Genomic DNA, 25636 nt, shown 5'->3' with positions numbered 1-25636 from the left:
AAAAAAAGAAGGAAAGAAGAGAGCAACCAAACCAAAAAACAAATCCCAATGATAACCAGTGCTACAAACTATACTAAAAAACAAAAAAAGAAAACAAAACAAATAAAAACAAACAAAAAAAACAGTCAGACAAAACCCAAGCACAAATGGTAAAATCAAAGCTATACAGACAAAATCACACAAAGAAGCATACACATACACACTCACAAAAATAGAAAAATATATATATAAAAGGAAGAGAAAAACCAAATCAATGAACAAATCTACCACTGATAATAAATTCTAAATACTAAACTAAGATAAACATAAAACCAAAATCAAATTAGATGTAGAAAGCAAACCCCAAGTCTACAGTTGCTCTCAAAGTCCATCGCCTCAATTTTGGGATGATTTGTTGCCTATTCTGGTGTTCCAGAGATGCAGTGTACATCAAGTTGATTGTGGAGATTTAATCCGCTGCTCCTGAGGCTGCTGGGAGAGATTTCCCTTTCTCTTCTTTGTTTGCACAGCTCCTGGTGTTCAGCTTTGGATTTGGCCCTGCCTCTGCGTGTAGGTCGCCTGAGGGCGTCTGTTCCCCACCCAGACAGGACGGGTTTAAAGTAACAGCTGATTAGGGGGCTCTGGCTCATTCAGGCGGGGGGAGGGAGCGGTACGGATGCGGGGCGAGCCTGTGGCCGCAGAGGCCGGCGTGACGTTGCATCAGCCTGAGGTGCACCGTGTTTTCTCCTGGGGAAGTTGTCCCTGGATCGCTGGACCCTGGCCGTGGCGGGCTGCACAGGCTCCTGGGAGGGAAGGTGTGGATAGTGACCTGTGCTCGCACACAGGCTTCTTGGTGGCTGCAGCATCACCCTTAGCGTCTCATGCCCGTCTCTGGGGTCCGAGCTGATCGCCGTGGCTCACGCCCGTCTCTGGAGCTCGTTTAGGCGGTGCTCGGAATCCCCTCTCCTTGCACACCCTGAAACAATGGTCTCTTGCCTCTTAGGCAGGTCCAAACTTTTTCCCGGACTCCCTCCCGGCTAACTGTGGTGCATTAGCCCCCTTCAGGCTGTGTTCACGCAGCCAACCCCAGTCCCCTCCCTGGGATCCAACCTCCGAAGCTCGAGCCTCAGCTCCCAGCCCCCGCACACCCTGGCGGTGAGCAGACAAGCCTCTCGGGCTGGTGAGTGCTGCTCGGCACTGGTCCTCTGTGCAGGAATCTCTCCGCTTTGCCCTCCACACCCCTGTTGCTGCGCTCTCCTACGTGGCTCCGAAGCTTCCCCCCTCCGCCACCCTCAGTCTCCACCAGTGAAGGGGCTTCCTAGTCTGTGGAAGCCTTTCCTCCTTCACAGCTCCCTCCCAGAGGGGCAGGTCCCATCCCTATTCCTTTGTCTCTGTTTTTTCTTTTTTCTTTTGCCCTAACCAGGTACGTGGGGAGTTTCTTGCCTTTTGGGAGGTCTGAGTTCTTCTGCCAGCGTTCAGTAGGTATTCTGTAGGAGTTGTTCCACATGTAGATGTATTTCTGATGTATTTGTGGGGAGGAAGGTGATCTTCACGTCTCACTCCCCTGCCATCTTGATGGTCTCTCCCCCTTGCTAACTTTTAAGGAGGAGGAAACATCTCGAAAATTGTCCTGGCCACAGAAAAATAAAAAATTACTTAAGGTAGATGGTAGTGTCAAGTAACAACATCTGGAGGTGAAAATCCAGCTGGCCACAGGGGTGATTGTCAAAATATTTAAAGACTGCCCAAGTTGTTAATTTCACAGCATTTACATTCATCCCTGCCAAATTTATACTTCAGTTGCCAGACGAATGACTTTCCCCTTTGTGCGTATAGAGGGTGGATCCCTTTTTTCCATTAGAAATGAGAGCTAGCCTCACTGCTAGATCCTTTCCAAAACAGGAAGCTTTTCCTGAAAAGTCTTTTTAAGATCAGCACACCTTAGGAAGGAAAATACTTTTAAGATGCAGGTTTCAGTGAGTAACTTTAGCATGTATTTGCTGGAAGCCCTAACCTGCTTTTCTTCCAAAGAGATTGTATCTTATTATCTTTAAAATCATCTTCAAATATCCTCTTAATATCCTGGAAGTGAGGCAGAGTGGTGAGAAACATGAAATGTTTCACCTTAGAAGGCTTTGCCTTGCTAACTAGTACATTTGCTGAATTATGGGAAGGAAGGTGATCCCAAATTCAGTTCTTAATATAGATTATCTCATAGGTATAGGTGAGTCTTAGTTGCTTCCCAACAGAAGACACACCATTTATTATATTTTGGCCTTCACACATTCCTGGGCTGTGGACAGTTCCCTGGTGTCTAGAAGCTGATTAGTGTTTTTTTGCTCAGATAAAACAGGCTTACATTTTACCTGCTGTTTTCTTGCAAATAAGTATCTTCTGAAATCTCAAATCTACTCCTGTCCCATGAGGCAGTGGTCTTATATCAAGAAAAAGGTATAAGGGAAGATGATCTTTTGAGGCTGACTAACAAGAACTGGCTTAGACCATATTTTACTCTATGACCAGGTCAAGGAAGACCACAGTTTAAAAATGGAGCTATTGTAATATCTCTTGGAAAAGTCTTAATTTTACAGAATGCTCCAGCCCCCAAAGCCTAGAAAATGATGTTTTCCTCTCAGGCTGGTTTCAGTTGGGTAAGTGACACTTTAGGAGCAAAAGTCGAGGGTCAGACTGACTGGGCCTAAAGCCATCCCATTTTTTTTATGGCTTTATTTATGGTCTTATTTTCCGAAAACCTTCTCTTATTGTACTAAGACGTATTACTTAAAAAGATTGTAGTGTTAATGTTACACATTTTCCTGCAGGAATTTACCTTTCTTCATGGTAGACTCTGAAGCTGGATGTCTGTTTTTTTGTTCTACTGTTTTGTTGTTGCTGTCAGGGAACCTTTCTGAAATGGCTGGTAGAAAGCTGAAACCCTGAGAAGCCAACAAGTTTGTAAAAACTCATGGTCCAAAGAGTCTCAAACCAAAGACTGGTCTCCTGGCTCCTCAGTCTACCCACCCTCCTTGCCTTTCATGAGGCAGCAGCTCCCTGTTTTCTACAAACACTCCTAAGAATACAGCTCACCCTTGAAAAGTATGAAGTCAAAACTTGTGCTTTCCCCATCAATATTACTTGTATTCTTTAACTTAATTTTCCCTTTTCCTATATTCTCAGTCACTAAATACGGTATTTTTTTTGTTTTGATGTAAATAATGATGAAAGGATGCTTTTAAAACACCAAGAGCTCACTGAAGTTTGATAAGGCCCATAGCAAAGTGAAGGACTAGAATTGGGCATTTGAATTGGGAGTTGCTCAAGACTGCTCCATCTGTGAAATGGGGACCAATGGGGTCTACATCTACCAGCTTGAGGAAGTAATTAGGATGCTGACCAATGCCTGGGACATGGGACATGAAACCTTCACCACTGATGGATGAGGGCTCCCTATTTGCTTTTTCTGTGTGGCATGAGAACTCCTGGCTGAATGATTTACTTATAAAATAATCAGACATTGGGGAGACCCTTAGACAATGGTAGAGACAAACATGAAGCTGACACACAAGGAAACTCCTCAGCCCAGCTTATGTGAGAATCCCTTGGATATCAACTTCTACTTCCATGTTTGAAAGTTAAAAGTTATGAGAATCAGAAAATCAGACAGATCGCAAAACTCACACCTCAATAACTGTAAATTATAGAACAATAAAGGAGACATTCCAAAGATAGAATGATTATTATGAAAAAACAAAAAAGAAAATTTGGGAAAGAACAAAGAGAACATTTTAGAAATGCTAAATATACACCTTGAAATAGCTTTCATGTATAGTTTACTATAGTTTACTATACTATAAACTGTAGTTTATAGTTTCATGTATAGTAGAAGAGTATATAGAACTGAAATAGGATTAGAAGATGTATCTTGGAAATCACTCAGAAGACAACACAGAGAGAGAAGGGAATGAAAACACGGAGGAGAGCATAGAGATAGTGAAGTAACATGAGACTCTCCAGCAGGAGAATCTCACGGGACAGAACAGAAAGGTATTAGAGAGGCCAGACTTGAAGTCTTAATGGAGAGAACTTTTCAGACCTGAGAAAGATCCAATTAGTCTTGAGATTAAAGAATCTAAAAAATAAAAATGATACAAGTGAACTTATTCGCAAAACAGAAACAGACTCACAGATATAGAAAACAAACTTATGGTTACCAAAGGGGAAAAGTGAGGGGAGGGATAAATTAGGAGTTTGGGATTAACATATACACACTAATCTATGTAAAATAGATGATCAACAAGGACCTACTGTATAGCACAGGGAACTCTGCTCAATATTCTGTAATAACCTATATGGAAAAAGAATCTGAAAAAGAGTAGATATATGTGTATGTATAACTGAATCACTTTGCTGTACACCTGAAACTAACACAACACTGTAAATCAACTATAATATAAATAAAAATTTAAAAAATAAAGTAGCATAACAATTCTTGAATAGGAAAAACAAACAAAAAATTCACACCCAGATATATCATAATGAAAAAGGAAAACGTCAAAGACCGAAAGATTGAACAAAACTTTCATTAAGCCAGATTGCCTATGAAATCTCAATAATCAGCCTGAAAACAAACCACTCATCATCAGAAATGTACCTGTAAGACCATAAAATAACTTCTGAGGTATAAAGGAGAATAATGTGTGTCTAGAACTCTACACTAAGCTAAACTATCATTCAAACTATAAAGACTAATGTGTATGGAAGCACAAAAGACCCCAAATAGCCAGAGCAATCCTGGGAAAGAAAAACGGAGCTGGAGGAATCAGGCTCCTGGACTTCAGACCATACTACAAAGCTACAGTAATCAAGACAATATGGTACTGGCACAAAAACAGAAATATAGCTCAGTGGAACAGGATAGAAAGTCCAGAGATAAACCCACACACATATGGTCACCTTATTTTTGACAAAAGAGGCAAGAATATACAATGGAGAAAAGACAGCCCCTTCAATAAGTGGTGCTGGGAAAACTGGACAGCTACATGTAAAAGAATGAAATTAGAACACTCCCTAACACTATACACAAAAATAAACTCAAAATGGATTAAAGACCTAAATGTAAGGCCAGACACTATAAAACTTTTAGAGGAAAGCATAGGCAGAACACTCTATGACATAAATCACAGCAGGATCCTTTTTGACCCACCTCCTAGAGTAATAGAAATAAAAACAAAAATAAACAAATGGGACCTAATGAAACTTCAAAGCTTTTGCACAGCAAAGGAAACCATAAACAAAACAAAAAGACAACCCTCAGAATGGGAAAAAATATTTGGAAATGAAGCAACTGACAAAGGATTTATCTCCAAAATTTATAAGCAGCTCATGCAGCTCAATATCAAAAACCCAAAGAACTCAATCCAAAAATGAGCAGAAGACTTAAGTAGACATTTCTCCAAAGAAGATTTACAGATTGCCAACAAACACATGAAAGGATGCTCACCATCACTAATTGTTAGGGAAATGCAAATCAAAACTACAGTGAGGTACCACCTCACACCAGTCAGAATGGCCATCATCAAAAAATCTAGAAGCATTAAATGCTGGAGAGGGTGTGGAGAAAAGGGAACCCTCTTGCGCTGTTGGTGGGGATGTAAATTGATACAGCCACTATGGAGAACAGTATGGAAGTTCCTTAAAAAACTAAAAATAGAACTACCATATGACCCAGCAATCCCACTACTGGTCATATACCCTGAGAAAACCATAATTCAAAAAGAGTCATGTACCACAATGTTCATTGCAGCTCTATTTACAATAGCCAGGACATGGAAGCAACCTACGTGTCCATTGACAGATGAATGGATAAGGAAGATGTGGCACATATATACAATGGAATATTACTCAGCCATTAAAAGAAACGAAATTGAGTTATTTTTAGTGAGGTGGATGGACCTAGAGTCTGTCATACAGAGTGAAGTAAGTCAGAAAGAGAAAAACAAATACCATATGCTAACACATATATATGGAATCAAAAAAAAAAAAAAGGTTCTGAAGAACCTAGGGGCAGGACAGGAATAAAGATGCAGACATAGAGAATGGACTTGAGGACATGGAGAGGGGGATGGGTAAGCTGGGACGAAATGAGAGAGTGACATGAACATATATACACTACCAAATGTAAAATAGATAGCTAGCGGGAAGCAGCCGCATAGCACAGGGAGATCAGCTCGGTGCTTTGTGACCCCCTAGAGGGGTGGGATAGGGAGGGTGGGAGGGAGATGCAAGAGGGAGGAGATATGGGGATATATGTATATGTATGGCTGATTCGCTTTGTTATACAGCAGAAACTAACACACCATTGTAGAGCAATTTTACTCCAATAAAGACATTAAAAAAAAAAACTGTAAAGATTGAGAAGGTTACAATTACAGACCATTCCTGAATCAAAACACAATAAGGCAAACAAAATGACAAAAACTAATAATGGGAGTATTTTCCTAAGAAGGAAATTAAACCCTGAAGAAGGTTTATGATGCAAAAAGCAAGGGTGAACAAAATGGTAAACAGGTTGGTAATATGAAATAAATGTTGCTATACAAACAATAGCATTAATTTGGGAGAAACATTTGGAAAAAAGTAGACTCAACTTCTAGGCTGCAATGTGGATGGTTACAGCTTTCTAATTCTCTTGTTTGGAAAGAGAATAGAGACATTGATTAATTTAAAGCTTATGTAGAGAAGCATATTGAAAAATTAAGGGTTGTCCCTGAAAAGATAGGAATAGAATATATAAACTCTTAACTAGTAGAAGAATTAAAAGGAAATAAGATTGTAGGACAGAAACAAAATCATTTATAGTGGGATGAGCAGACATATGCTCTAGAGGTAAAGTGGTACATGGAAGTATACTTATATGAATTAATGAAGTCATGTTCATGTAGGAAGAAATGTTACCCCGAAGTGTTCAACCTGAGTGCAGTGTTGCCTTAAAAATCATCTTCAGCTTATTGGAAACATAGGGATAGAGAAACTAGTTAAACAATATAGAGGGGCGCTCTATGGGAAAACTGACCTTAGGCCTTGGGGAAAGATAGGCATGGAAAAAACAAGGAAGTTTACTCTAGATTAAAGAGGCACAACAAAATGTACTCTGTGAACCTTGTTAAGAGCCTCATTTGAACAAATCAATTATAAAAAGTCATCTTAAGTTTAATTGGGAAAATTGAATATAAACTGGAATCAGATAATACCAAGGAATTCGTGTTAGTTTTATTAGAAGTGCAAACTGCCTGGTAAATATGTAAAAAAATGTTTGTATTTTTGGAGATGCCTTGGAAGTAAGCAAGGGTAAAATGACCTGAGTTGTGGGATTTGTTATAAAATACTGTAGCAAAAAAGAAAAAGGAATAGATGAAGCAAGTGTGGCAAATCTTGCTCATTAATAGTAGAATCTGGGTGATGGACATAATGGGGTTGGTTATCTCAGGCTCTATACTTTTGTGTATGTGACCAGTTTTATCATAAATACTTAAGGTAATATCTTAATTCACGAAGTTTGAAAATAAATGGATGGAAAATTATATAGTAGGCAAATACTACTTAAAAACAGTTTAACAATTTTTCATACTATATAACTTAGAATTTAACACAAAAATTGCTAATAATGATAGAGATATAACCTAATGATCAAAATTGGCTGAAGAAGCCATTATGAATTTGTATTCATTAAACAACATAAACTCCAAATATATAAAGCAACAACTGACAGAATTACAAGGAGAAAGTTTAAAGTCTATTACCCAGGGGAAGTTTGTAACACATCCATTTCTAAAACTTAAGAGTCACGGATGCAAAAAATTATGATGGATATTTAAGGTTTTTAGTAACAGATTTAACAAACTGCTAGTAGAGATATATGATTTCTATCCCCAGCACATATATGCTTTTTAAATACACAGGGTACATTTATAAAAATTGGCTACAATGGAAGTCTCTGTGACACTCTAGGAATCTGTATCATATACACCATGCTCTCTGAACACAGAGTAATAAGATTAGAAATGAATAGTAAAAAGACAATAGAAATTCATGTTTTTGAGCACTAAACTGTACTTGTAAATAATTATGTGTTTAGAAAATTACAATGGAAAATTTGAACTGTTTAGAATAAAATACAAATAAAGTATTACATATCAAAACTTGTGGGAAATAGGTAAAGAAATGATTGAGATGATTAACAAAAACTCAAAGCAGAATATTTTGAAATATTCATGCAATTGATAGAAAGAGATAAAGTGTAAATAAATAACTTCAGAAATAAAAAGGGAGCATAGCTACAGAGAAGATAGTTGTATTTTATTTCTTTTAATTTTTAAAAAATATTTATTTAATTTATTTATTTTATTTTATTTTTAGCTGTGTTGGGTCTTAGTTGCAGCACCCAGGATCTTTGTTGAGGCATGCAGGATCTTTTGTTGTGGTGCGCGGGCTCATGGTTGCAGCACTTGGGCTTCTCTCGAGTTGTGGCATGCAGGTTCCAGGGTGCGTGGGCTCTGTAGTTTGTGGCACCCAGGCTTTCTAGTTGAGGTGCGCGAGCTCAGTAGTTGAGGTGCGCAGGCTTAGTTGCTCCACGGCATGTGGGATCTTAGTTCCCCGACCGGGGATCGAACCCTTGTCCCCTACATTGGAAGGTGGATTCTTTACCACTGGACCACCAGGGAAGTCCTCATAGTTGTATTTTGAAAATATGTAATATTGAATCATTTTGTGCCAAAATTTCTGATAACTTTGAGGCAATAGGTAAATTTTTAGAAAAACAGATTGCCAAGATCGACTCAAAAGGAAATAAAGATTAATCAAGTAACCGTTAAAGAGACTGAATTGGACTCTAAATCCTCTCCTTCTTCCACTTTTGCCTAATGGTACCAATCATAGACGTTTTTATTTCATCAAACTTTCAAGAATAATCCCCTTTTATATAAATTGTTCCAGAGGGAAAACTTTCCAACTAATTTTAAGCTCATATAAACTTGATACCAAAATTGGACAGACTGTGTACAAAAAAAGATACACTGATTTACTCAGAGATGAAAAAATTCTAAATAAGATATCAGTAAATTAAATCTAGCAGTATATAAGACATCGTGACCAAATACTTTTTATCCCAAGAATGGAAGATAACTTAACTGTAGAAATTCCATTAATGTTACACACATCAATAATACACTGAAGGAGGAAAAAAAAAAAAGATCATCTTCAAAGAGGCTGCTAAAATTCACAAATATTCATGATTAAAAATTCTTAGCAGCTAGAAAGTACTTCCTTTACTTGAAAAAAGATTATCAAGAATTCAAACATATGAAAACATCATAATTAATGCAGAAAATTTAGGTTAATTTCCATTAAATTCGGAATAAAATAAAGATGCCTCTATCATTACTATTATTAATTAGTGTCCTGGTGGTCCTACACAATGCAATAGAGTAAGAAAAAGAAATTGGAAGTGTAAGGTTTAGAAAGGAAGAGAGAAAATTGCCAGATGTGCAGATGGTAAAATTGTTTAGTTAGAAAATCTAGCAGGATGTATTGACAATGTATTAAAGCTATTAAGAAAGTTCAGCACATTTTCTGGATTCAAATCAGTATTTTAAAATCAACGGTTTCCCATATTCCAAGAATAATCTATTAGAAATATAGTGAGGGCTTCCCTGGTAGCGCAGTGGTTGAGAATCTGCCTGTCAATGCAGGAGACACGGGTTCGAGCCCTGGTCTGGGAAGATCCCACATGCCGCGGAGCAACTGAGCCCGTGAGCCACAACTACTGAGCCTGCGCGTCTGGAGCCTGTGCTCAGCAACAGGAGAGGCCGCGACAGTGAGAGGCCCGCGCACCGCGATGAAGAGTGGCCCCCGCTCGTCGCAACTAAAGAAAGCCCTTGCACAGAAACGAAGACCCAACACAGCCAAAGATAAATATAAATAAATAAATAAATTTATAAAAAAAAAATATAGTGAAATTTTAAAATGACCGTAATCATAATAGCAAGAAAACTAGGAATATTTTTAGCAACACTGGGCAAGATCTTCATGGAGAAAATTATAAAATTTATTCAAGGGCATAAACAAGTCCTAAATATATGGAAAACAACATATTCATAGAGGGGAAGAGTCAATGTTTATCTGTTAGTTCAAAGTAATTCCAGTAAAAATTATAATAGATTGTATGTGTGTGTATATTTGTGTATGGAACTTGACAAGTAATTCTTGTCATTCATATGGATGGATAAAAGGCCAAGAATAACCTACATAATTTTAAAGAAAAAAATGATAGGCATTTTGATGTACCAAATATCAAGGTTTTAAAAGAGATTTTGCAATTAAAACAATGTGATATTGGTCAAGTGTCACTGAAATAGATAGATCAAAGAAACAGCACAGAAGCCAGAAACACATCCATGCATAAATGGGAACTTTTCAGTAAGAGAGAAACCATTGCACACCCCTGGCAAAAAACAGAACATACTATAAATTGTATGAAGGCAAAGGTTCCTAAATACAAAAAGTAAAACTTGGGGGGTAAAAAGGAGAATGTGGTTATGAGTGCAGGGTTGGGAATAATATTTTCACCAGACTTAAGATGAAAAAATCAGAAGGAAAATATTGATCCATTGGACTAGATTAAAACTTTAAAGACATGTATAACAAAGGATACCATATGCAATTTAAAAACAAACACTAGACCAAGAGAAGAGGATATATACCTGAAAAAAATATATAGTATGTATATCTGTATACATCCAGAATGTGTAAAGAATTAAGAGGAAAAAAAAGTTGGTGAAGGATATGAGTCTTATAAATTTCAAAAACTTGGTTTTGAATGAAAAGAGCGAGGTATAGAATGATACCTTATAATGTCAATTTATAAGGTGTCATTCTGTACCTCGCTCTTTTCGTTTATTCTTGATGTCAATTACAGGTTTCTCCCGCTACCCGAAAGTAGAGCATTCCTATGAAACCTTTTGTAAACCATAGGCTGAAATGGCATATAGTACCTGTTTTCAGTACCTGAAAGAAATCTGAAGAGAATTTTTGGTTTTATGAAAAAAAAGCCATTATTGTACTGATGTAGGTCTTTTGTAAAAGAAGTGGCTTAACGGAAAGTTTCAGAAAGTGGGGGACACCTGTATATAAAATTAAAATCATCCCCCAAACCTGTATATTGTTCACGTGATTCACATGTGAATTAAAAGCATAAACACAGGGACTTAATGGCTCCTCACCTACTTCAGAAGAGCAATGTTTTGGAGGAAAGGACAGAGAGAAAAAAACCTAGGTAGGGTCACAAGGCATAATTCAACAGAATTCATAAATTTTAATCCTGAAAAGATAAAACATCTGAAGCAAAAAAAAAAAAAAATCAAAATTAAAAACTGGCACTGCTGCTGAGTTAATAAATGTTAATATGTGGCCATATTTGAGAAATAACCATCCAAACACAGCTTTCAAATCTTTGGTTCTGAAGTTAGGTCTCAAGCTACATCTCAAAACTAGCCAGACTGGCTGTAACCTGCAAGCCATAGGTTGCTTTTTTCTCACTGGCTTTCTCACTGGTAGATCCCTACCTGTGTGAACTAGGTCTGTGAACTAGGTCCCCTTCTCCTTGTAGGGGCTAGTCCAGTTCGTACAGTTCTCATGGGACCAAGGCAAAATGTAGGAGTGCCTTTTATTGGTAGTCATGAGTGTGTGAAGCCAGAGAATCTGCATCAATTGAAAGAGCACCATGTGAATATGAATGGCATTGTGGCATTGGGCAGTGCACAGTCTGTGCAACTGTGCAGTGTAGCATGTCTGTGAGAATGGTGTAGTGTCAAAGTTGGAAGAGAATGTCCAAACCTATTTCACACCAACCAACAAGGAAAGCCTGAGATGGGTATAGAGAGCCGTAGAAATTCACCAGGAGCAAGAAGCAGCAGGTGGAGGCGAGAGTTTGGGATGGAGAGCTCACATGATCCTGGGTTTCTGCTCTGCCTGTACTTCGTGGCATGGTGCAAGGGACTGGGTCCAGTTACAGGATCTGGAGTGGAATGAACACCTCTTCTCCTGTTCTGGCCTTCTATCCTGTGAGGTGGGAGCTGGGTTGAAACTTTCTTAAAATTGCTTTGTTACAGGACTTGAAGGATTAGACCACTTTAGCATATTCTGGAAGCAGAAGGCAGCTTTCCTCTCTAGACCTTCCAGCTGACATCCTTTCTGGAACTAGTCGTGATGTTTGTAAGGCTCTAGTATTTCTTCCACAGCTTTCTCAGAGGGGTCACCTAACATGGGCAGGGTCTGATACTGGTGTGAGGGGTGGAGGCTTTTGGTGAGTAGGCAAGGTGCAGCAGGGAAGAGTGAAAGATCAAAGTGGAGACAATGGAGTGATGGTTTGTTGGAAAGCTGTGCGTTTGCCCACTTAAGCTACCGGAAACAGCTCCAGCCCAGGCAGCGGCATGAATGCCCCTCTTGGATGTGATCTCTGCAGCCCTGGTTGCTAGATCCCTAATAGGGTCCCTTGGAGTGCCTGCAGCATTTGGGCATTGTCCTTTTGGGAATGTACAACCAGATGTACTTGCCAGGCCAGCAGTGATGTATTTTGCTTGGCTAAGATGGAAGAGACTTGAACAGGATATTTGTTGATCCCTCATTCCCAGGAGCAGTCATGGGTGGAGTCACCCTCTGGACAGGCGTGGGCAGGGCTGTTGACTTTCCCATCCACTCCCCACTCTGGGCACCCTAGACCTCTCGGGTGATAGAAATGAGTAATCCCAGCCAGGCTGCAGGTACCGACTGAAGAGCACCTGACTTTTCCAGACCTTGCTCTTCATTTCGAGGATTTCCTTCTAAGCACTGAGCCTGGAGCAGAACTCATATACGGTGTGAGTCTATCACGATAGGACGCATGGCTTGACTGTGACACCAACTTCTACTGGTCAGGGTTCTTGGCCTTCCCCAGTCAATAGAAATTGATAAGAGGCCAGACAAGAAATTCAAGCAAGGCCCCTGTGAGCGCCCCTGCTGCAGCAGAGGGGAGCGAGAACAAGTACCAGTTTCCCTTGCTCGCTTGCTGGAGGAGGGGCGAGCTGGTTCCTTCTATGAGCTGAGGGTAGCGGTGTGGCCAGGGCTCAGGCCGGAGGGGTGCCTTAGATGGTCTGCCCACCCCTTAGGTGGTGCTGAGTGCAGGGGGCATGTGCAGTGCCCTGCTTTTGCTCCCGACTCCCTGCTTTTGCTCCCAGCTCTTCAGAAGTGGCAGTTGGGTTTTTTGGTCTTTTTGTACCTTGTCCATAATTTTGCCCCAACTGTGCATGCACGCAGCTATTTTTAGTCCCTTATAGTTTCTTTGTATTTTGTTGCTGGAGGAGACTTTGTCCAGGTGCAAGCACTGCAGCAAAGGGTCCCAGGTCCCAGGTCCCAGGTCCCAGCCTGTCTCACGGCCAGAGTCAGCAGAAGAAAGATGTATGCAGAAACTGGGAGATCTTCTCAGTCCCGCTGCAAGGGGACATTTTTGCACTCAGGTCAGGCTCTCTCCCCATTTTAACATCATTCTTTGCCTTGTAGCATAAACTCCTCCCAGACCTTCCTCCAAAGGGAAGCTACCTGTGTGGTCCAGCCCCTAAAAACTCTGTTTTATATATATATATATATATTTATATATATACTATAATGCCGTTTCCATAAGGTGAGAATCCTATCGTAATGGCAGCTAGAAATGGAATCTACCTGGAGCACTTTAACTTCATTGGGTTATTGTTTTATGGTTAAAATGATGTTCTTTTTCTTCCCCTGTTTTGTCTCTCTTCTACCACCAGGTCTGACTCACTTTAACAACAGTTTCTTTCAAACTTAGTCATTTAACTCATTTGTTTTAGCTAGGCTTATGCCCTATTCCAGATTCTCTTTCTGGTCAACATTCCACCCTTATAACATCTACCCACCTTTTACAAGTGTTCTTTGAAATTTTCATCTTATGAAAAGGATCCAATTTGTGATTTTTTTCCCCATCTGTTTTTCTTGCTTCATTTTTCTTTCGTGTTACTTTTCTGCCTTAATACACTATCACAGGAATAGCTATATCCTCTATCATTAAAACTCCTCACACTAAACCATGTAAACCTGCAACCTCTAATCCTTTCTTTCCAGGGTAACCGTCTCTTAACCAGGCCCAGGTGCTGGATTCAGAAATAACGTTTTCCCGCTGCCAGGTAGAGCTGTGACCTATTTCCTCATCCCATTGTTCTAAGGGTTGCCATGTTACCACGTCCTTTGTGATTCATTGGCTGCTCTAATTATAAATCTGTGCTATTCCTGTAATAGACACCAAGTCTCAGGGTACATCTCCGTATGCCACATCCTGGATATCTCTTCCTTCAGGGACCACTTCTCTTCTCTTCTGTGGAAACGTGGATGTGGGAAGCACCCATCCCAAGAAGGCTTGTTCTCTACATCCCTGTCTTGACCGAAATAATTCCATGTGCAGTTTTAAAATGAGTCCCTCCTGGGGCAATCCAAGCCCTAATATCAAAATCATTACTCTAATTTCCAGCTGAAGGACTTTCTTTCCCTCTCTCTCCCATTTACTTTTTTGGCTGCTCTGTGCAGCTTGCGGGATCTTAGTTCCCCAACCAGGGATTGAACCCGGGGCCCTGGCAGTGAAAGCGCCAGGTCCTAACCACTGGACCACCAGGGCAGTCCCCCTTTTCCCCTCTCTAATGTAAGCCACATTACAACATGTTCCTGATCATTGAACCCTTGGCCACTTCTCTATATTTCTTTTTTTAAAAATTGAAGTATAGTTGATTTACAATGTTGTGCTAATTTCTGCTGTACAGCAAAGTGACTCAGCCACATACACATGTATGTTCTTTTTTATATTCTTTTCCATTATGGTGCCACTTTCCTATATTTCCTGGTTTGATCCCAGACAACTCAGCATGTAATCTATATAAACAGGACTCCACAGCCCTATGGGCATCAGTCCCTAATGGCTCTCCCACAGCTTTGCAGATCATGTACCCCAAGTACATGGTAGCCTGGGCTACCATGGTTCACTTCTAGAAAACATGACCAGAACCAAACATGTTACTCAGCTCTGGGAGATCCTCTTTATACTGCATGCCACCACCATGGGCAGAGGTCTTGGATTTCAAATATAAGAACTCAGCAGAATCAAAGTCCTGCCGATACCAGAGAAGAAGTAAATAGATTTTTTAAAATATTAATTTCACATTGAATCTTGAATACATTTTCCCTATAGATGAGGTGAAATTCCCCATTAACCTCCATCCCCAGTACCCCACTAACTCCCCAGTTTTAACAATGGTCATCTTTTTTTAAATTTTGGTGTATATTTCCAGATCTTTGTCTATACATTTTTATACTTCAGCATATTACCCGTAAATAATGAATAATATCATTCTGCATTTTGCTGTTTTTTTCTTTAACCTAATAACATGCTGTCTTAATTTGCTAGGGCTGCCATAACAAAACACTGCAGACTGGGTGGCTTAAACAACAGAGATTTATTTTCTCACGGTTCTGGAGGATTGAAGTCCAAGGTCAAGGTTTGCTTTCTCCTGAGGCCTCTCTCCTTGGCTTGCAGATGGCTGCCTTCCTCCTGTGAGCTCACAGGGTCCCACACTGTGTGCACTTATCCCTGGTGTCTGTGTATGCTAGTCTCCTCTGCTTGTAAAGACACTAGGTGGTGTGGGTTAGGGCCTACCCTAACAGCCTCATTTTTGCTTAATCACATCTTTTAAAGGCTCTATTCCAAATAGTCATATTCTGAGGTACTAGGGGTTAGGGCTTCTTTTTATTATTTTTTAAAAAAATTTGTTTATTTTAATTTTTAATTTAATTTTTTTATATTGGAGTACAGTTGATTTACAGTGTTGTGTTAGTTTCAGGTGTACAGCAAAGGGATTCAGCCATACATATACATATATCCATTCTTTTTCAGATTCTTTTCCCATTTAGGTTATTACAGAATATTGAGTAGAGTTCCCTGTGCTATACAGTAGGTCCTTGTTGATTATCTATTTTAAATAGAGTAGTGTGTATATGTTGACACCAAACTCCTAATTTATCCCTACCCCCGACCTTTCTCCTTTGGTAACCATAAGTTTGTTTTCAAAGTCTGTGAGTCTGTTTCTATTTTGTAATTAAGTTCATTTGTATCATTTTTTTAGATTCTACATGTAAGTGATATTATATGGTATTTGTCTTTCTCTGTCTGACTTACTACACTTAGTATGATAATCTCTAGGTCCATCCATGTTGCTGCAAATGGCATTATTTCATTTTTTTTATGGCTGAGTAGTATTCCATTGCTACTAGTAATGCTACTGAAAGTAGCATTACTAGTAGTAGATAAAGAAGATGTGGAATACTACTGTGCTAATAGTATTCCACATCTTCTTTATCCATTCATCTGTTGATGGACATTTAGGTTGCTTCCATGTCCTGGCTATTGTAAATAGTGCTGCAATGAACATAGGGGTGCATGTGTCTTTTCGAATTATGCTTTTCTCTGGATATACGCCCAGGAGTGGGATTGCTGGATCATACTGTAGCTCTATTTTCAGTTTACTAGGGGTTAAACCTTCTTTATATGAATTTAGGTGGGTGGTGGTGGCATAATTTAACCCTTAATGCATGCCTTTGCTGATTTTTCCATGTTAGAACTTAAAGATTATGTTAGTCCTAATTAGATTCAAGCAATAGGAACCACGAAATAAATGGCTTAAGAATATAAGAATTTATTTCTCCACCCACTTACAAAGTGGAGAGAGAGTCAACCCAGGGTTGGTCTCATGTTCCCTGGTGTCAGAAATGCAGCCTCTGGGACTTCCCTGGTGGCACAGTGGTTAAGAATCCACCTGCCCATGCAGGGGACAAGGGTTTGATTCCTGGTCCGCGAGGATCCCACATGCCACAGAGCAACTAAGCCTGTGCACCACAACTACTAAAGCCCGTGCACCTAGAGCCTGTGCTCCACAACAAGAGAAGCCACCACAATGAGAAGCCCGCACACCACAACGAAGGGTAGCCCCTGCTCGCTGCAACTAGAGAAAACCCGTGTGCAGCAACGAAGACCCAACGCAGCCAAAAATAAATAAATAAAGTTTTAAAAAATGCAGGCTCCTTCCAGCTTGTTGCCCCTGCAGTGTGATACAATCCTTGTCAAAATCAGCTATGATCCAAGACAGCTCAGAATGCCGGACACTTTGCCTGAATTCACAGTCAGCTGGAAGGAGGTGCTTTAAGAACAATCCCTGTAGTTATGGACATCACTCATACTTGTGTACCATTGGCTAGAACCTAGTCACATTGTCTGCCTAACTGTATGGGAAACATATCTACCAGGTGTGATGACCACACTCCCAGCTAAATAAGAAGATAAGGCTGTTCTTATCTTCTTTACTGATACAGAAGTTAAGAACAATCATTAGGGAAAACTAGCAATGAAATATAACTATTTTCTGGATGGCTGAGTGGTTTGGGTGTTTGATACCTTCTTGAGAAGAAAGCAATTGGAGTACAGAAGAGGGAGAAGAATTTCTAGTTTTTGCTGTGATTTCCAGAAATCTCTGGCCATTCTTGACTATTGTGTCAAACAGCTCCCATATGCCCTCTCAAGTTCACCTCCATCTTTTCCCTCACCCCACTCTCTGCCTGGGGAGGCAGCTTGTGTGGATTATACCCGTGAGTTCCTTTGCCTTCTGGCTTCCAATTGGGTTGACCCAGAAGGAAGCCCTGATACAATCAGAGGGAGTGTGGAGAGTGAGGTCAGAGAATTTTGACACTTGGATTCCTCCCTGTGAGACGGCCTCAGGCTGGCTGTGTCCCATGAGAAAAATCACTGCACTTATTTTCTTTCTTTCTTTTATTTTTCCTTTCCAATCTGCATACCTTTTATTTCTTTTCCTTGCCTGATTGCACTGGCTAAAATCTCCAGTACAATGTTTTTGTTGTTGTTATTTTTTGTTTTTGTTTTCAGCTTTAATTTTTTTTTTTATTGAAGTGTAGTTGATTTACAATGTTGTCACTGCACTTTTCAAGGCTTCCTTGTCTACATGGCTTCTTCCCTTTGTCCCTTTTCCCCTTTAGGCCTATGAGTGGTACCTGCTTTTCTGATCTTACCAGCTCTAAGTTATTACACTACCTCTTGAGGTTTCCTTACACTTCAACCCATATCTGTATAAATACACACACACACACACACACACACACACACACACACACCAATTTATCCAATTTGACAGGGTCAAGTAATTCCTATGAAAAGCCTGACTAATAAAAATACTGAGGCTTGAGGTGGTGGTTCTCTGGTAGTCCAGTAGCAACCTTACTTTGTGCTGTGTGAGATTTCCACTCGGTTCTTGTCATTCTTTTTGGCCAACTTGTTTTACCTCTGGAGATCACTGTGGTCATCTCCAAAGTAAGAAACTATCTAGACCAGTGTTTCTCAAACTTGAGCGGGCACCAAAATCCCCTGGAGGGCTTGTTAAAACACAGATTGATGGACCCCCACCTCAAAGTTTCTTAATTCAGTGGGTCTGGGATGGGGCCAAGAACGTACACTTCTAACAAGTTCCCAGGTGATCCCGCTGCCGCTGCTGCCAGGACCTCACTCTGTGGAACCCTGGTCTAGAAGATGGTCTCTAAGACCTGATCCACTTCAGTATTCAGTGACCTCTTATCAGCCAGTGTGGCATCGCTCTGCTTTACTGTTCTCGTGGATGAAATGATTCTACTTGTTGTCTTTTGGAGGAATCCTCCCAGTAATAGCTACCATAGATGCTGTGCCATAGCCATCTGAGTCAGGTGGCCATCATGTTGAATTATTTAGCAAATAATAGAAACTGGGTCAAAGCATACATACTTGGAGAAATAAAGTCATCAATGCCGGGTCCACTTTTACAGCACATATTCAAGGATTTCCCATTTGTGTCATTCCTTAATAGATTTCAATATCCAAATGTTTTCATTCGTCTCTCATTTTCACATTTGGCTTGCCTCTGAATTTTACATTTGGTCAAAAGTATGTGACAATTGGTGAATATGTCTTAGCCATCTGCTAGAGGATTAGTTTGCAGACTGAGATCTGTACTCGATTTTTCTTCTCTACCCAACAACTCCTATTATAGTTCTCAGCCTATGTTAGGTAGTCAATAGTGTTAAGGCATAAAACATATATAATGCCATTCAAGGAACCTTCTCAGGCCAGTTGGATAAACTGTCCAGAGAGGCAATCTTTTATTTTGTTTTAGTATACTGATGTCTCAACCTGTCATGCACATTGACTTATGTTGTGCATTTTTTCAATAATGATGTGATTCTCAGTAAGCTGTGTGTTTCATATCTGCTGGGGGGTTTGCAAGTTATTCAATCCCTGGACATTACATCAAACCACTGCCAATCCGAGCTCATTCATGTGAATTTCCTATTGACAGTGAGCTCAGTGCCAGCCTCTTAGATTTCCGCCAGTCTCTAACTGCCTGGTCAGTTATTTATATGTTGATCCATTGAAGGATAAATAAGAAGACATATACAAATAGGAGGGATGGAAGTAGGCAAATGACAGAGTGGTTTTTTGTTTGTTTGTTTGTTTTTGTTTTTACATATATCCACTGTTTTTTAGATTCTTTTCCCATATGGGTCATTACAGAGTATTGAGTAGAGTTCCCTGTGCTATACAGTAGGTCCTTATTAGTTATCTATTTTATATATAATAGTGCATATGTATTAATCCCAATCTCCCAATTTATCCCTCCCCCACACCTTACCCCCTTGGTAACCGTAAATTTATTTTCTACATCTGTCACTCTAGTTCTGTTTTGTAAATAAGTCCATTTGTACCTTTTTTTTTTTTTTTTTTTTAGATTCCACATATAAGCTGTATTATATGATATCTGTCTTTTTCTGTCTGACTTACTTCACTCAGTATGACAATCTCTAGGTCCATCCATGTTGATGCAAATGACATTATTTCGTTTTGTTTATGGACAGACTGTCTTTTGATTTCCAGTTTCTAAAATCTGTGGTCTTGGAAACCAAGTAGACAGACCTGTGGTTTATTAAACCAGACTAAATTCTACATGAGAGGTTTTAATAACCCAAACTCGAAATATCTCTGGGTTTGTGGTGGACAGTACTCTGACAGGATCTGGTCTGGAGCTGTATCTGGAGCCACAATCCTAGTGGCCCAGGATAGCATTCTGAGGTATATTTCCTTACTCCTTGCCTCCCTTTCTCTTTCCTTCTGAGGTAGGATTGTAAAAAATTCCACTTTACCAAGAATAATTCTGGATTTGGTTGCAAGGAAAGAATAACATTTTAACTTGCTTAGAAAAAAGAGGCATCTATTACAGGATCTTATTCATCCATTCAGGTAATATGTAGTGAATGCCTACTTTGTGCCAAGCACTGTTCTAGATGCTAGGGATACATTAGTACATAAAAACATATAGAATCCCTGCTGTCATAGAACTAATGATATACCATGCCATCACCAAAAGGCAGGGTTGAGGCTGGACCTCCAGAACCAGGACTCAAATCCCATCATGTCTTTCTTGTTTTTGCTTCTGCTCTTGTCACTGTGCTCCTGCAAAGAGCATCCAAGCCTCCCATCTCATGCCTTTGCCATTAGAGAAGATCCACCCCTTTGCCTTCATTCTTAGCGTGAAAAATTCCCTCATTGGCTTGGCTTGGGTCACATGACTAAGTCACATGTATATTTCCTGACCTATCAATTGTGGCCAGTTGATATCTATAATTGGCTCTCCTCACATCAGTGTTGGGATTGGAGGAGGAACAGTTCTTCCAAAAAAGGGGGATGCTATTTCTTAAGGGAGGGTGTAGTGCTGGGCAGATAAAATAGTAGCGGTCTATTATGACATTCTCTTATGCTACTTTTTACTGCATTCCTTTTTAAATTAAGGTTAGTATGGACATGATTTATATTCCCCAATATATTCCCAAGACCCTCAAAGACAAAGATTGTTTCATTCACCTGTGTTTTCTTCTAATCGGGTAGCATGAAACCTTGTTCGTATAATAGAAGCTTCATAAATGATTGACATTAATAAGTGGCCTTGAGCTGTTGAAATATCTCCACCATCTTGGGACACATTAAGAATTATAATGCAAGCTAATATTTATTGAGCACTTACGCTGTGTCAGGTGCACTAAGTACTTTGTAACTATTCTATCATTTAATCTGTACAGCAGCTCTATGCTGTAGATACATTTAAAAATATTATTTCCACATTGAAAACTAAGGCTTGGAAAAGTTAAGTAAACTTTTAAAAGTTACACAAAGTTACACTCTTCCATGTTAGTATATCTAGAGCTGCCTCATTTTTTTAATCAGTTACATAGCATTCTTTAAGTATTTTATGATGTATTTTGCCATTTCCGTAGATGGATGCAGACTGTTTTCAATGTGGAACTCGGACTGAGCTTTGAACTCAGGAATCTCTGACTTTTAAGAATCTGCACCAAATCAATCTGCTATAGCTTTCTGGTTCTCTTTGGGAAAGTTGTAATTTTATTTCTTTTATTCCAACAGGTGCCTACATGCCGTTCTTCACTCTTTGCTATTTTAGCACAGTGGTTAAAAAGCACAGACATAGAGAACAAAACATATGGATACCAAAGGGGAAAGGGGTGGGGTGGGAGGAATTGGGAGACTGGGATTAACACATATACATTATTGATACTATGTATAAAATAGACAGCTGATGGGAACATAGTGTATAGCACAGGGAACTCTACCTAATGCACTGTGGTAACCTATAGGGAAGTCCAAAAGGGAGGGGATAGCTGTATGTGTATGGCTGATTCATTTTGTTGTGCAGTGGAGGCTAACACAACATTGTAAAGCAACCATACTCCAACAAAAATTACTTTTAAAGAAAGAATAAGACATTTCTCTTCTCTGTCTGTACTCTGGAAGAAACATGCTGAGGGGTGCCCAAGGAGGCATGTGAAAAGGTGCTCACTGAGTTTTTATAAGAGCAGATAACTATAAAAAACTTGTGTCTGCCAATGGAAAATGGCAAAATACATAGTAAAATTCACAAGAAATACTATGCATTGATCAAAAAGATTGAGGCAGGTCTGTTTGTATGAGCATGGAAAGTTCCATATCCCATGATCAGTGAACAAAAACAACATTCAGAAAAGTATATATAATATGATTCCACTTGTGAAACACAAACACCACAAAATACCTGTGTCTAATGCGTATGTGCTGGAGACAAGGGATCAAAAACCCAGGCAAACTAGCAGGAGTTGGCAAGAGCCTGGTTTGGGTCAAAGGTCAAAGAGAACTTTAGGAATTTATATAATGATCTAATTTTCTAGCCAAGAGAGTATTTTTCAACTGTTCCTGTTACTTATTTAAAATAATATAGAAGAACTTAGAAGTTTTGTCAGAGTTTTGTTAATGAGCACATTTACCAGGGAGACCTTAGGGCCTATATTAGCAAGAATTATTTAAGACAGATATAGGTTGAGTCAGAGTTTTCTTCTGAATCAGGTTGACACTTGGAAAACTACACCAATCTTACATTCTTAGGTTAAAATAGCCAATCAAAGGAAATGGGAGAAAAGGCAGTTTTCCTCTACCAAACAGTACAGATTTGTCATTCATAAGCATATGGCTCTCTCCTTGGAGACTCTGTAACCCAGTGGAACAGATGAGTGTCATTAGGAAACTCAGAATGTTCACTTGTGACATTTTCTCCAGCCAGTGTTGTAGTTTTAAGCCATGTGGACAGATCTGCATGCTAAAGAGCTTCTTTTTTTTTCTTCAATAGAAAATGAAATGTTATTTTAGGACTTTTTTCCTTTAATTATCTGTTTAATTTATTGGTTATCCACTGGCTTCTCTCTTTGGCGTGGATGTGTAGTTTTCTCTAGTACTTCTGGGAATTTTAATCTAATTTTTTCATCTGCTCCAATTTATATTTCCCAAAGCTTATGTCTCTAATTGATTTTTGGTGTGATTTTTGTACTAGGTTTTCCTAGTGTGCCTGTTAGGAATATTGACAAAGATGCCTCACAAAGAACTGAATAAAGACAAACACATTTATTGACTTAGCGTGGCTTTTTCTCACTTCAACCCCATTGCCCAGCAGTCCTACTTGGCATTTTGAAACCATCTGATGATTCAAAGGCCCTTTGAAGTAAGCTGAAATCATTAAAATGAATCTAAAAATCTGTTGGCATTTCCACAGCAGTTTCTTAACTCTATTGTGCAGTTCCAATCCTCCGCTAAAACCTCAACTCTAGATGCGATTTTCCGGGGAAGACCAACCCTGAAATTACCTTTGTTTGAGGAGGAGGAGGAGGATGCCAAGGTGGGAAGGTGCTTCCTGGCAGCCTGGCGCTGCCATCTCCAGCCGTGAATTCTTGCAGGGGTTTCACATTTCCTGTTTGCAGCTCCATCCTTCCCCTCACATCGGCTCTACTGTGTGAAAATGGAAGCTGGCAAACACCGCAGGATTCTAATAAGTTTCTCAGTATTGCAAGCAGTGTGACTTTTCTTACTGTGGAACAAGGTAGCAAAATGAAGCTAAACAACAAACACATTTCCATCAACAAAATCTGTAAAACTGTGATGTAAACTTCAGCTCCAGAAGCCTTAATTTAGCCCACTTGAGAAACTCACCTCCTGCTTCTTTACTTTGGAGAAGACAAATTTATTTCTCTTTGTTCGATTTCTCTTACTTGCTAAAAAGGCTATTGGGTTTCTAGCACAGAAAATATTTTAATAGAAGGACTTTGACCCCTTTTTTCTTCTTAGGACTTACATGGCTAACAGGCTTTAGGCAGAAGAATGAACAAAATGAGCACAGGACAAAATATATTTCATAAGAATGTCTATTCTTGGAGAGTTTTCCTCCCAAGGAACATACTCATAACAGTTACTTTATAAAAGAGGTAGATTCAATGATCACTGAATTAATTGAAGTTCAAAAAATGCTATTACGTTTATTGAATAAAAAGAGATGCAAAAATGTCTTAATGAAGCCAGATGTGGTATGAATTCTGGGCATTCATGCAAAGACTGTATAAAATAAAAATGTATACATAAGAATATCATGGTTTTGAAGAACAATGAACTTGCACTAAGTAATCTCAGCCAGAACTTCCATTAAATGATAGAAATTTGTTTAAGAGATAGAAATGACTAAAAGCACCTGCTAAAGGTCATCTTCTTTGGGAGGTTTTTCTCCACTTCTCTATGGTCACACCATCCGTCGTGCACCTTTGGTATTTCCTTAACGCCTGTGTTAGGCCTTTATAACAAATGTCATAGGCTGTGTGGCTTAAACAACAGACATTTATTCTCACAGTTCTGGGGGCTGAAGTCCAAGATCAAGGCACCACTGATTTGGTTCCTGGTGAAGGATCTCCCGTACTCCTTGCTCATTCTGCTGCTCCGGATTACTCCTTATATACACCAAACGAGATGTGCCCCAGGGCCTTTGCACTTGCTGTTCCCTCTGTCTGGGTGCTCTTTACTTGAACACTGCTGACTCCCTCACTGTTTTCAAGTTTCCATTCAAATGTCATCTGATCACTCTGTCTCTTTATTCTCCCATTTTTCTCTAGTTCCTTTCCCTAATTAATCTTTCTCCATAGCACAGGTCACAACCTGATTATCATTACTTATTCATACAGGTATTGTCTGTTTCTCCTATTGGAATGTCAGCTCCATGAGGGCGGAGTTTTTGTCCTATTCACCACAGTAATCTCAGAATCTAGAACAGCACCTGGCACTGTTATGAAAAGGAAAGAAAGACACCCTTTTCACGAAGATGGCGCTGAAGACGAAGAAGGAAACCCCGCCCCTCCCAAAACTGCAGCCAAAGCAAAGGCTTTGAAGGCCAAGAAAGCAGTGTTGAAAGGCGTCCACAGCCACAAAAAAAAAATCCAGATGTCACCTACCTTCCGGCAGCCCAAAACATTGCAGGAGGCAGCCCAAATATCCTCGAAAGAGCGCCCCTAGGAGAAACAAGCTTGACCACTATGCCATCATTAAGTTCCCCCTCACCACCCAATCAGCCATGAAGAAGAGAGAAGACAGCAACACACTTGTGTTCGTTGTGGATGTCAACACCAACAAACACCAGATTAAACAGGCTGTGAAAAATCTCTATGACATTGACCCAGCCAAGGTCAATGCCCTGATCAGGCCTGATGGAGAGAAGAAGGCATATGGCCCACTGGTTCCTGACTATGATGCTTTGGAAGTTGCCAACAAAACTGGGGTCATCTAAGCTGAGTCCAGCCAGCTCATCCTAAATATGAAAATTTTCACTATTAAAAATAAAAGGAAAGAGAGAGGAAGGAAGGAAGGGAAGAAGGAAAGAAAGAAGGCACATTTCCAGCCTACTTAGAATGACAGGTGATCTGATCTGATAAACATCATCTGGTGGAAATTATGGTCATTTTGATGATGCAAAAAAGAAGTGGTTCTACGTTAAGAGATTCTTTCTTGGACTTTGTGAAAGACTCAGAAACTATCTTTTCCTCAAGTGGAGTTTCTTTCTTCACGGATATTAGCAGCATGAATTTAATTGGCAAAGTGTTAATGGAGGTAAATGCGCATTTC

At 39.6% G+C, this 25636-nt stretch overlaps 1 pseudogene; it reads left to right on the top strand.

The window, feature by feature from the left end:
- Positions 1-24839: 24839 nt before the first annotated feature.
- Positions 24840-25301, top strand: LOC137766700 (large ribosomal subunit protein uL23-like; annotated as a pseudogene).
- Positions 25302-25636: the final 335 nt, after the last annotated feature.

Source organism: Eschrichtius robustus, chromosome 6 (genome assembly GCF_028021215.1).
Source record: "Eschrichtius robustus isolate mEscRob2 chromosome 6, mEscRob2.pri, whole genome shotgun sequence".
NCBI lineage: Eukaryota > Metazoa > Chordata > Mammalia > Artiodactyla > Eschrichtiidae > Eschrichtius > Eschrichtius robustus.
Note: the sequence above shows the minus strand (reverse complement) of the source record. Positions and strands in the feature narration are given on the sequence as shown.